Here is a 12,811-nt window from a genome sequence, read left to right on the forward strand (position 1 = left end):
AGACATATATATTCATTCGGCACTCCTGAAGTGGTTACATTTCCCCCAGTCGTCTCCACGACAGCACCAATGAGATTGCCTCCTCCTGGTAGGACAGGAACATACTGAGAGGTTAAAAGCTCCCCCCCTTCCCCACTTTCCTCAGTGTCTTCCTGTCCTGCCAGGAGGCAGGATCTATGAGAGGAGCTGGTGGAGAAGCCAGCGAAAGTATACAGGCGGATCGGAAGGCAGTGGCTCACCCTGTCATCCCTTCGCAGCCAGACGACTCCCGGGACGCCACATCAGGGTGGTAACCCCCGGGCCAGGTTCCTCCCGCGGCGGCCCATGGGGGGTTCAAAGCGGGAGCCTCAGTCCCCCTCGTCCTCCGGCAGAAATTACAGCGCAGCACTCCAGGAAGCCCTTTGACGGCAGGGGGCGGGGCGCCGCATCTCACGTCCAGCGCGATGACGTCATCGCGTCTGCATTAGGAGTGGAGGGGGCGGGGCTTAGCGCAGGAGCGCGAAAATTCAAATAGGAACCTGAGAGAAGCCAGAACACCAGCACTACAGGTCGCAAGGTGTCTGCAGCACTGGTATAAAGATGAGTGCTCCAGCCCCAGAGACAGCTGAAACCTCAGCCTCAGCGGCCGTAAGTAGCCAGTGCGGCAAAAAATACAATGCAAATATCCAGTATGCTGTATATGGAAAAATTGCATGTTTACCCGCAAAAATGCTTTGTTTGTCAGGGGGATAAAAAAGACATCCCCCCCAGAACAAAACTGCGAAAATGCGGGACGAGACTACCAGCCACGTATCAGAGGCCTCTATGCAAGGCATGCGTGGCTAGGCTAGTCAGAGAGGAATCGGGGGGATTCCTGGATGACGTTAGGAAGCTGGTGAAGGAGGAGGTTCGATCAGCTCTAACGTCACTGCCGGCACCGCCAGCGAAACGCCAAAGAAAGGCATATGTTCCCGAGGAGCCTTCTGATTCCGAGAATTCCATCGGATCAGAGCAAGAGGAACAGGCGGCCGAAGAGTCCTCAGAGGAGGAGGACTACAGGAAATATTTGTTCCATCAAGACGAGTTGACGGAACTTATTAAATCAGTCAGGGCTACGTTAAAAATAGAACAGCCCAGAGAGCCGCGGACCCGACAGGATGAGATATTCAGTGGACTTGGGGAGAGGCGCAAACATACCTTCCCGGTCCACAAAAACATCTCTAAAATAATTCAGAGAGAGTGGAGTAAACCAGACGCAGGTTCCTTCTCCGCTCGAGGCGTAAAAAGGAGATACCCCCTGGAGGAGGAAGCTTGCGCAAGCTGGGACGAAATACCTAAGGTAGACGTCCCGGTGGCCAAGGTAGCCAAGAGGACGACTCTTCCCTTTGAGGATGCCGCACAGCTAAAAGACCCCATGGATCGCAAGGCAGAGGGACTCCTAAAGAAATCATGGGAGGCAGCGGCAAACATCCTTAGGCCAGGGATCGCAGCCACTTGCGTGGCGCGGACCCTGGGGGTATGGTTGGAGCAGCTGGAACTACATCTGACCAGCAAAACACCAAGAGATCAGATCCTTAGCTCCCTTCCCATCTTGCGCATGGCCACTAACTTCCTAGCGGACGCCGCGGCCGAGACCGTCAAACTCTCAGCAAAAGCCACAGCCCGCGCTAACTCAGCCAGAAGGGTGTTATGGCTGAGATCATGGTCAGGCGACCTGGCCTCGAAAAACAAATTGTGTGCCCTCCCATTCTACGGCCAATTTCTATTCGGACCGGACCTAGATAAAATTCTAGAGAAGGCGGCCGACAGGAAAAAAGGGTTCCCTGAGGAAAAACCACAGAGAGTGAAGACCTTTCCCCGGGCCCCAATGCAGCAGCCCGAGGCCTACCGAGGCAAGGGCAAGACAGGCCGCTGGAGTTACCCCAAGGGGGGCAGAGGAAGGAATATCCTCTTCAACCCCCACCAGGGGGAGCCGAAGCAAAGACCCTGACGCCATCCCCGTAGGGGCAAGGCTGGGGAGCTTTGTGGATCAATGGGCCGCAATCTGCGGGGGCCCATGGATCCCAAAGATCCTACAGTACGGATACCAGATAGAGCTGGTGTCCATCCCCAGAAGGAAATTTATTACCACGCGAGCCCCAAAAAAACAGCTACATTTACTAGGGCGAAGCGTGCGCGACTTGCAACGGTTAAACGCAATATCTCCCGTACCGCGAAACGAGGAAACCCAGGGCTATTACTCCAGGCTCTTTTTAGTAAAAAAAACCCGGCGGGAAACACCGGACGATAATAAACCTGAAAGACCTGAACACCTGCGTCCGATACAGGAGATTCAAAATGGAGACCATCTCCTCGACAATAAAGTTGATCCCCAGAGGAGCCTACATGGCGTCCATCGATCTAAAGGACGCTTATTTTCACATCCCGATCCACAAAGATTCACAGAAATACCTGCGGTTCGCAGTGGACATGGGCGGAAGAATAGAGCACCACCAGTTCAGATGCCTGCCCTTCGGGATATCCTCAGCTCCCAGAATCTTTACCAAGATTATGGCAGAGGTAGCCGCCCACTTGAGAGAAAAATCGATCCTAGTAGTACCGTACCTGGACGATATTCTATTAATAGCAGAGTCCAAAAAACTCCTAACCAAACACCTGGAGACAGTGCTACAACTTCTCCAATCATTGGGATGGATTATAAACTGGGAAAAATCCAGCCTAGATCCCGGCAAGCAGAAGACGTTTCTGGGAATAACTCTCGACTCAGAATCGCAATGCTCCTACCTACCCGAGGAGAGAATACAAAAAATCCGCAGAATAGTCAAAACCTTCCTACGAAGACGATTCTGCACAATTCGGGAGGCAATGTCTCTCCTGGGGAGCTTGACATCATGCATCCCAGGAGTAGCATGGGCCCAGGCCCACACCAGAGCCCTGCAGGCCGTAGTCCTATCCTCGTGGGACAAAAGGCAGTCCTCGTTAGGGGCAAGGATGTACATCCCAAACAGGGCAAAAACATCCCTGCGTTGGTGGACATCCCCAGAGAACCTGCGGAGAGGGGTTCACTGGCTACAAAACCCAGCCATCCACATCACAACAGACGCAAGCGCCTGTGGATGGGGAGCGCATGTGGGGAACCAATTCTTTCAGGGTCCCTGGCCTCAGAGGATAAAAGAACAGTCCTCAAATTTCAGAGAACTACAGGCAGTTTGGCAGGTTCTACAGCAGTTGGGCAACTCGCTACAGAACCAACACATAAGAATACTGTCAGACAATGTCACCGCGGTCGCTCACATACGACACCAAGGGGGCACAAGATCTCCCCCACTGCAAAGCATCGCACAGAAAATCTTTCACTGGGCGGAGGGCCGGATCCTCTCGATCACGGCAACCCACTTAAAGGGGACACTAAACGGAAAAGCAGACTTCCTCAGCAGGAAGCAGATAGACCCAGGAGAGTGGTCCCTCTCCCCAGAGGCATTCAGAATCTTAACCAACCGGTGGGGGACCCCACAGTTGGACCTCTTCGCAACCAGGGAGAACACAAAAGTAGGCAACTTTTTCTCCCTCCGGCCAGGAGATCATCCGATAGCGGTAGACGCCCTAGGCCAGGACTGGGGACAAGGACTGGCCTACGCCTTTCCTCCCATACCACTAATCCCCAGGGTTTTACAGCACTTCAGAACCCAGGGATGCACGCTAATCCTAGTGACCCCCTTCTGGCCGAAAAGAAGCTGGTTCGGTCTTCTGACAACACTGAGCGTCCAGGACCCAGTCACCTTCCCTACCTAGACGGATCTTCTATCGCAGGGGCCACTGAACCACCCCGGCCTAGACAAACTCCATTTAACGGCATGGCTCTTGAGGAATCCTCGCTAAGAAAGAAAGGATTCTCAGAGAAAGTAGTAGAAACCCTAATGTCCAGTAGGAAAAAGACGACCCACCTGATCTACCAGAAGGTCTGGAGAAAGTTTTCCTCATGGAGACAGGGAAGGGATCGCGGGGATTCTATCCCCGACACTCCGCTAATCTTAGAATTCCTGCAGGAGGGCTTAGAGATGGGCCTCTCCCCGAGCACCCTAAAAGTCCAAGTTTCAGCCCTTAGCGCTATCTGCGACACAAAATTCGCAGACGATAGATGGGTCCACAGGTTCCTAACAGCAGCAGCTAGATTACGCCCTAGGCCCATAAACCTGTTCCCAGACTGGAACCTTAATTGGGTTCTAGGGGCCATGACAGCGGTACCATTCGAACCGATCGAGTCGCTACCTATAAGAATGCTTACAATCAAGACCATCTTCCTAGTAGCCATTTCATCCGCAAGACGGGTTAGCGAACTACAGGCCTTGTCCATCCGCCACCCGTTTATGAAAATTGCAGACACCAAACTAATATTTAAAACAGACCCGGCCTTTATGCCGAAAGTAGTGTCAGATTTTCATAGGTCCCAGGATATAATAATCCCCTCATTCTTCAGCAACCCAAAAAACGAGGAGGAAAGAACCCTACGCTGCCTGGACGTTAGGAGAGCAGTCCTAACCTACATAGATACAACGAGCCACTGGAGGCGGGACGACAACCTGTTCGTCCAGTTCAGTGGCCCAAATAAGGGTAGCAAAGCAGCGAAAAGGTCCATAGCCAGGTGGATCCGCCTGGCCATCATAGAATCCTATAAAGCCCTCGGGAAGGAGATCCCGTTAGCTCTTAAAGCCCATTCCACAAGGGCAGTGGCGTCCTCATGGGCCGAACACAGTTCAGCCTCGGTCGAGCAAATTTGCAAGGCCGCAGTCTGGAAAAAAACCCACACGTTCACTAAACACTATAGGGTAAAAGTGCAGCAGGACGAGGACATGGCCTTCGGCCGCAAAGTCCTCTCGGCAGCGATCCCACCCTAATAAACTTTAGTTGGTACGTCTCATTGGTGCTGTCGTGGAGACGACTGGGGGAAAAAGTGGATTATACCCACCTGATAATCAGGTTTCCAGTAGTCTCCACGACAGCACCCGTACCTTTCCCGCCCTATAAAAATAAAATAATAAATTTAAAAATAAAAAAACCCCGGTTAGGGGAAGAAATTTAAGTTTAGCTCCTGCCCCGGCAATTCGTTAGAATCCACTGAGGAAAGTGGGGAAGGGGGGGAGCTTTTAACCTCTCAGTATGTTCCTGTCCTACCAGGAGGAGGCAATCTCATTGGTGCTGTCGTGGAGACTACTGGAAACCTGATTATCAGGTGGGTATAATCCACTTTTTACAACCAGGACACCCCTCTTTTTGTTTTGAAAGAAATAATAGTAAGTCTTTGCAAGTTCCCTTTCTCCCCAATATCTGCATTAGGTATTTGGAAGGGCATCATAAAGCTCCTGGCAGAAGCTTTACTAAAGTCTCTGGTCAGACCACATATGTAATATTCTGTATAATTTTGGGCATCAATTTCTACACAAATCCTCCTGTAAAAAACTCACTTCACTGCAGTTCAGCAACGTCCTCCATGCCGTCCGCTGACAGCAGGAATCCTACGGAGGAGATGACTGGGAGCGCCGCATAGTATGAAATCAGCTGCAATGGTACAGGTTTTGACAGTTTTTTTTTTTTTTTAGATGCAGAATTGCTACAGACATTCTGCAGCATTTTCACCATGTGTAAACATCTCCTAAGTCAGCTTGATGTACGCTGCCACATGCATTGGCCTCAGTAAAGTGTGATTGTTCTCAGTGAGCGAAACCAAGTTGTCTTGTAGATATGATACCCTTTAATGGCAAACAAAAATACATGATGTTATAGCGAGCTTTCGGACCTCACAGGGTCCCTCATGAAGGCATAATAAAATGGATCTGAAGAGGCGCATATATAATATATAAATATATCATTTATGTCTCATACCTCAGTAGTAATAGTGTTCCATATATTGGCCCAAGTAGTAATAGTGAACCCCACACTGGACTCAGTATTAGTGCTCCTCTATACCAGCCCAGCAATAATAGTGCCCTCCACAGTAGCCCCAAAGTATTAGTGCTCCCCTCTACCAGCTCCAGCAATAATAGTGCCCCCCACAGTAGCTCCACCGTATTAGTGCTCCCCTATACCAGCCCCAGGAATAATAGTGCCCTCCACAGTAGCCCCGTAGTATTAGTACTCCCCTCTACCAGCCCAGCAATAATAGTGACCCCCACAGTAACCCTCCTCCTGGTCTTCACAATGCCGACACTCCTCTCAGCGCTGCTGCCGGAAGTGTGTCTGCACGTGCAACAGCACCTCCTCCCATCTTCTCTTTTGTGGAACCAAAGACGAGAGGTGAGGAAGATCGGAGATGCACACACAGTCGACAGTGTGTGCATCTGGCCCGCAGCGCTGTAGAGTGATTACCGGCCAGGGAGCTGCAGCACCTCGGCTGGTAATTACTTTAATGGTGACCAGACGTCACCAAAAGGACAAATTTTCCTAAAAAGGGACAAATTTTCCTAAAGCAGGACAAATGGCTGTTCTGCTGGGGTTCCGGCAGAAGGCTGGACCCAGAGTCCCAAAGCGGGACTGTCCCACCTAAATCGAGACGTGTCACCTTAGCTTTGTTGAATGTGACATTTGATTGCATGTTAGAAATGCAACTAAGGCTAGTTTCACACATATGAGCTCAATCTTGGCCAGTGAAACTCGGCAAGTTTTTCCCATTTTTTTTTAATGAGAAACCTAGCATTGCACTTGTGCGATCATGTTGTGCAATGTGTTTTCTAGCCCCATTGAAAACAATGGGTGATGCGTTCCGAAAGATGGGACATGCCGCCATTTTTTATGTATATGACCCCGGAGTGTGGCAGAAACTGATCCTTTTCTCTTACTGCCTGCCACACCCACAGGTGTTCACTTTCTCATTTCAGGTGCAAGAATGCTTTTCTACATCCCCCTGCAGGCCATTCTGTGTACTGCCCTTCTACAGTACTCATTTACCACTAAAGGACCAGAGTGTTTTGGTCCTAAAGGACCAGACTCTTTTTTAGGAATTTTACCCATGTGGTGGTTTTACTGCCCTATTTCTTTTCCTTCAGCTACCAAAATTTTTCTTGGTGCGTTTTTTTTTTTCCACAAAAAAGTCACAGCTGAATGCATTGAGAAGCACTGCTAAGTGTTCACCAATTCTAATTTTTAAATGGCCGGACAATCAGTTTTGCTGAGCTGTCTAAATTGTTCTAGGTTTGTTTTTTGGAAAACAGCTGAAAGTTTGTCAATTTGGTAAATATATATAGTATGTATGTGCTATCATAACTCATGAACGCCTGGAGCAATTTCAACCAAACCTGGTACATATATAACTCATCCCATGGGGGCAAATGTGGGGGGTGGGGGGGATAAGACAGCCCCAATACCCCTAGGAGGGAGGAGGGGGGAATCTGCAACCAAAATTATAATCGTGTGGCATCCAGAGGGGTTTGGTTCAGGGGATATGGTGTGTGTGTGTATGTATGTATATACACACGTTTAAATTATTTTCGTGTCTAAAAATAAAATGCATGGGCAACGGCGGGTAATCAGCTAGTAAAATATAATTTGCAGTTAGGATTAAATAATTTTGATTGTAACTGTATAATGGTTAAATAAAGTGTAGAGTCATCCAGGCTATAAGCTCAGGTAGGCTGGTGACTAGGTACGCAACATTAGTTCTAATAGCTATTAAAGCAAACTGCTCCCACTGGATAGTAGACCGGAAAGTGGTTTCTTGATTAAATTTGCATTGATAAAGGCAGACAAAGCTGCAAGATAAAATTAATCAAAAAGATGCCCCCTATGGGCTGGAAATATAGTAATATTTATTATCATCAACAACAAAATCACCATAGTCAACTGCGGTAGATTCTTATTTCACACAAACTTCTCAGACACGGGGGACATTCAGCTGAATGTTTGTTAACATGCACTGTTTTTACAATATTAGTTTTCAAGTGTAGCTTGAAATATATAAGATCCATTCTTGGCTCCTTTAGCAGCTTAGCATGGGCTATAAACTTTATGCCAGTGTGTACAATTGGGCATTATATTATATTTAACTGGGAGTTAGTGTAACTAGAGTGTCCAGGAATGGCATTTTGGATTAAACTCTGTATTCACGCACATCTTGGAGGCCACTGGGAATACCCATACACTGCAGGACTGTGACGACTCTTAAAAAAAGAGGTCACATTCACTTTTTAATGCTAATTAATCAGTGAGTAGGGTCATTTACTTTAATAATTCTATGTGAACCATCTTTATATGAATCTGTTCATACATACAAGGTTAGCAGTGTGGCTATGAAAGAACCTATTAATCCTCTTTAAAGCAGCATTTCATCCACAACCAAAATTCAAGCTGTAAGTCCATTATTGCAAAATAAGTCATTACCCCCCAGATAACACCCAATGGGAGGCTGAAGTGCACTCACTGTGGTTATCTGAAAGACAGTTATTATCATCTGCACTCAAGTTTTTAAAGGGTGAACCATGGTCGCCAAATACCCTGCATTTTGGACTAAGGTAAAATTAATATTTTGGGGGTTTTGCATTGCTACTTTTTTGCTATTTTTTTATCAATATTTTTATTTAACTTTTTAGAAAAATAAGTACACTAACCCACCCCTAACTGGGATATATTTCTTATAAAGGTATTCATTTATCATATTTTTTGCTTTATAAGACGCACCTGATAAGACAACTCTAGGTTTTAGAGGAGGAAAATGGGAAAAATATTTTGCACTCACCCAGACCAGGCAGTGGGGAAGGTATTACAGGAAGAATAAACAGCAGTAGTACCGCCTCGGAATGAAGTATATAGCGTTACAGGCCAACCCTCATTCAGGATCCAGAGAAAGCTTTCAGCACAACTGAGCACGAATCATCTATAGCTACTGGTGGCTCACCTCCCCTTCTATGGAGCCTGCAGCTGTGTTATAAGAAGGGGAGGAGAGCAGTCTGTACCTACAGCTGATTGGGGGAGGGGGGAGTAGCAGCAGTTCCCTCCAGCGCTCACTGATCAGCAGTTCTTATGGGTGGCTGCTATTGAGCGGACCTGTGATCCCTCCTCCATAGCATAGGAGGGAGGAGAGCGGCCCATATGAACAGGTGATTACTGGGCACCCAGCTGCTCCCCTGCCTCCACCAATCAGCTGTTAGTACGGGTGTCTCTCCTCTGCTGCTATTCATGTGGTCTTGGCTGGAAGCTGTGTGAGAAGGACTTGCGATCATTTTCACACAGCTGGTGTCCGGGTCCAAACTTTGGCACGTTTGCTTTTTAGGATGCACTTATCCCTCTCCCCTCCCCCCTCCCCCACACACTTTGAGGAGAAGAAAGGTGCGTCTTAGGGTGAACACCCACTGGTGATCCGTTATTCTTGCGATGCGAGAGTGAGTGAAAACGCATGATAATGAAACCAATGATTTTCAATAGTTTCATTCTCATTTGAGATGTTTTCACTGTAACCTCGCATTGGGAAGCCCCCAACCCCCCCATCCCGGTCATGCGATCGGCGCTTTAATGACGGTCACATCCTCCTGGATTGCATGCATGAGGGCCGCTGAAACTACTCACCCACCGTCCTCCGCGTTGTCCCGCGATGATCTTGTCTGAAAAGGACCATTGGATGTCTTCTGTGCAAGCACAACAAAGGAAAAATAGCGATACACGTGTAGAAGACTGAATCATCGCGGGACATTTGAAATCTCCTGCTTTCTGGATACCGAAGGCCGCCAGGAAGCAGGACATGTCACTGGGGACCGTGGTGACTAGTCCCCGGGCCCTTAATCGCTGCTATCCAATGGATAACGACAATCACGGAAAAGTTCAATAAAGTAAAAAAACTTAGTTTCACCTCCGCTCATGGATCAGATCCATGAGAGGAGAGGAAAATACCCCCGTTCTTCATGTTGTGCTGCGGCTATATGGTCTTTCCAGGACCTTACGTCGCCTTCTGCGCATGCGCGCCCGACGCTGCCGTGCCCAGAAGGGCTCGGGCCTTGGGAGGTTGGAAATCCCTCTGCTCCCAGCCAGCATGTGCAGCCTGGAGCAGAGATGTCACTGGGGACCGCTGTATCCGATTCCTGGTGACGTAATCACTTTTATCCAATGGATAACAGTGATCATTTAAAGTAAAAAAAAGAAGAAAAAAAGGCTTAAGTTACATCTCCTCTCATGGATCATATCCGTGAGGGAGGATGAAATTACCTACCTAAGGGGGCCTTGGGTATCCGCAGACCTTACCCCGGCTTCTGTGCGCGCGCCCGTCGCTAAAATCTCCTTACTGCTGGCTACTACAGGTTATTGAGAGCCTGGATTAGTGACCGAGAGCCACGGTGAGCAGTCCCCAGTCACGTGATCGCCATTATCCAATGGATTTGTGGGGGTTCTCTGTCGTTTTGGCTGCTCAAGAACTCTATAGGTGTGCAAAGGGGCCTAAAACACCTTCAAGCAAAATGTCTGTTCTGAAAGCTATTGGCTGCTGCTTTCGGTTTGGGCCCCGTTGTGCACACGGACATATTAGGGCCACAACGGGTATGTTTCTAAACACAGGAAAAACGGGTATCTATTTTGGGGTACAGGTCTTCATTCAAATGTGTGCTGTTCTGAAAGCAACTGGCTGCTTTTTTTGGTTTGGGCCCTGTTGTGCATACAGACATAAGAATTATGGCCACAACGGATGTTTCTGAACACAGGACAAACAGGAGGATCCATTTTGGGGTGTAAATCCTCATTTTCAGGTGCACTATAGAAAAAGAATGTCTTTAAAATGACATATTTGCAAAAATAATAAATTTTATTTTTTCTCCTCTAAATTGCATTCATTCCTGAAAAAAAACCTGTGGGGTCAAAATACTCACGACCCCCCTTAGTGAATACTAAATCAGGTACAATATGTGGCGAAAAAACATTGTCAGAATCACTGGCATATGCAAAACCTTCACAGAGTTATTCTTTGATTCTATGTTAAAGTGACACATGTCAGATTTGTAAAATTTGGCTCCGTCACTAAGGGGTTAAACGTAATGTATCACATATTGTTTTTACCATTAAATTTAGTTACTTAAATATTCCTCCTTTAATTTGTTTTTATTGTTTGCTGGGTTTTTTTATACAATTTTTTTAGTAAATGATTATGGGGTCTGCCATCTTTCCTGAGCTACTGTTCACAGTATTTAGAGATATGATGTACAGAAGTAACATGAACCATAGAAACCTGTTGATTGAAGATGTCCCATTGACCTCTATGGGAGAGTGTTCTAGGCATGCTCTGTGACCTGTGCAGAGGTCATTGTGCAGGAAGGGAGGTCAGCTGTCACCATCATCTGCTATGAATTGTGGAGCCTCTCTTCTCTATATATAGATGTTACCTTTCATTGTAATCCTACCCGTGATGATAATGGGATGACTGCTGAAAAGTGATCTCTACCAAAAAGGAAGTGTCAGACTATTATTAGTGGCCGAGAGAAAACTGCTAAATATTAGGACTTTTTTAAACATACATAGTGACTTGGAAAATTTTTAACAAGGCACCAACATTTTTTTTTTCAAAAAAATATGTTTAAAATAAAAACTTGATGTAACCCCTTAAAGACCGAGTGTTTTGATCGTAAGGACCACATGTCGTCGTTTTTTGTTTTGTTTTTTTTTTCCTTGGGCTGCCAATATTTTTTTGTTGCGTCCTTTTTTTTCATGACTTGCAGGGCTATTTTTTAATACCTTTTGTTCACAGAAATTTTTTTAATTTTATATTTTTTTATTTTCAAAATGATGACATTTACATTAAAATAAATTACAGCAATATGTTTGACAATTTGATATGTTTTTTATAATCTTGGATTACAGGTCATTATGGCAATGGTTTATGTTGGTTTGGGCAGTAATTTATTTTTTTTTATATTTTTATTTATTTTATTATGCAATTTTTCTAAACTTATTTTTATAACTCTGTTTTTAACATCTATGTGCCCCATGGAATCCTATAAGACCTCTAGGGGAAATTCAAAATGTCAGTTTCTTTTTTATTTCAGTTTTTCACCATAAACAATGGGTCATTTTCTGATGACACATTCCTTTTCATACAGATGTTATAAGGTCCCACTTTGCGGTAACCACGGATGACGAAAGCCTCGTCCGCTCGCAGTAGCCAACGAATTGTTATCTGTACATGGCTGAGAACCCACCCATCAGCAACTTGCTGTTATCATATTGCGAGACCTCAGCATTCAGTTGCAGTATGGCTCCTATTTATATTGATATCCCAAAATGACAAAGTATTTTTAAATGTAACTTACGGTATGTGTAGGATCGAATAACAAAACTTTTCTCCAATGTATAAATAAAGGAAATTATTCTTTGCACTTTTGTCTAGTACTGTTGCCTTTAAGTTTTTAGTTATGAGCAGTTAGAAATACACTGAATGGCCACTTTGGTAAAGATGCCCAGCTTGTAGTGTGTTGGACCTCCTTTGGCATTCACAATGGAAACAATTTGTCCTGATATAGATCCCATTAGGTCTTGAAATTATTCTGCAAAAATATTAGCCCATGCGAATAGGGAAGCTTCTTGGAGTTTCCACAAATTAGATGGAGGTGCTGACATACCCTGAACTGCTGACAGGGAAGTTTCATGGAATCACGCTGCTTGCTCCAAATTCTGACCCTCCCATCTGCACGGTGCAACAGAAATCTGGATTCATCTGACCAGGCAATGTTGTTCCACTGCTTGGTCTTTTAACTTTTGCACTCGTTTGCCAATTAGATAGTCTTGCCTTTCTGTATCTCTAAGCCAGTTCGAGTGTCATTTCCATCTATGTACTGTTATAGCCCATCCATACTAAGGAACAACAAGTTGT

At 46.2% G+C, this 12,811-nt stretch overlaps 1 long non-coding RNA gene across 1 annotated transcript in view; it reads left to right on the plus strand.

The window, feature by feature from the left end:
* Positions 1 to 12,283, plus strand: part of LOC136621186 (uncharacterized) — a 23,562-nt gene extending 11,279 nt beyond the window's left edge. The window contains exon 3 of the long non-coding RNA XR_010791221.1: positions 12,042 to 12,283. This is a non-coding gene — a long non-coding RNA (uncharacterized lncRNA). The remainder of the gene's footprint in view (positions 1 to 12,041) is intronic.
* Positions 12,284 to 12,811: the final 528 nt, after the last annotated feature.

This window comes from Eleutherodactylus coqui, chromosome 3 (genome assembly GCF_035609145.1).
Source record: "Eleutherodactylus coqui strain aEleCoq1 chromosome 3, aEleCoq1.hap1, whole genome shotgun sequence".
Classification (NCBI taxonomy): Eukaryota; Metazoa; Chordata; class Amphibia; order Anura; family Eleutherodactylidae; genus Eleutherodactylus; species Eleutherodactylus coqui.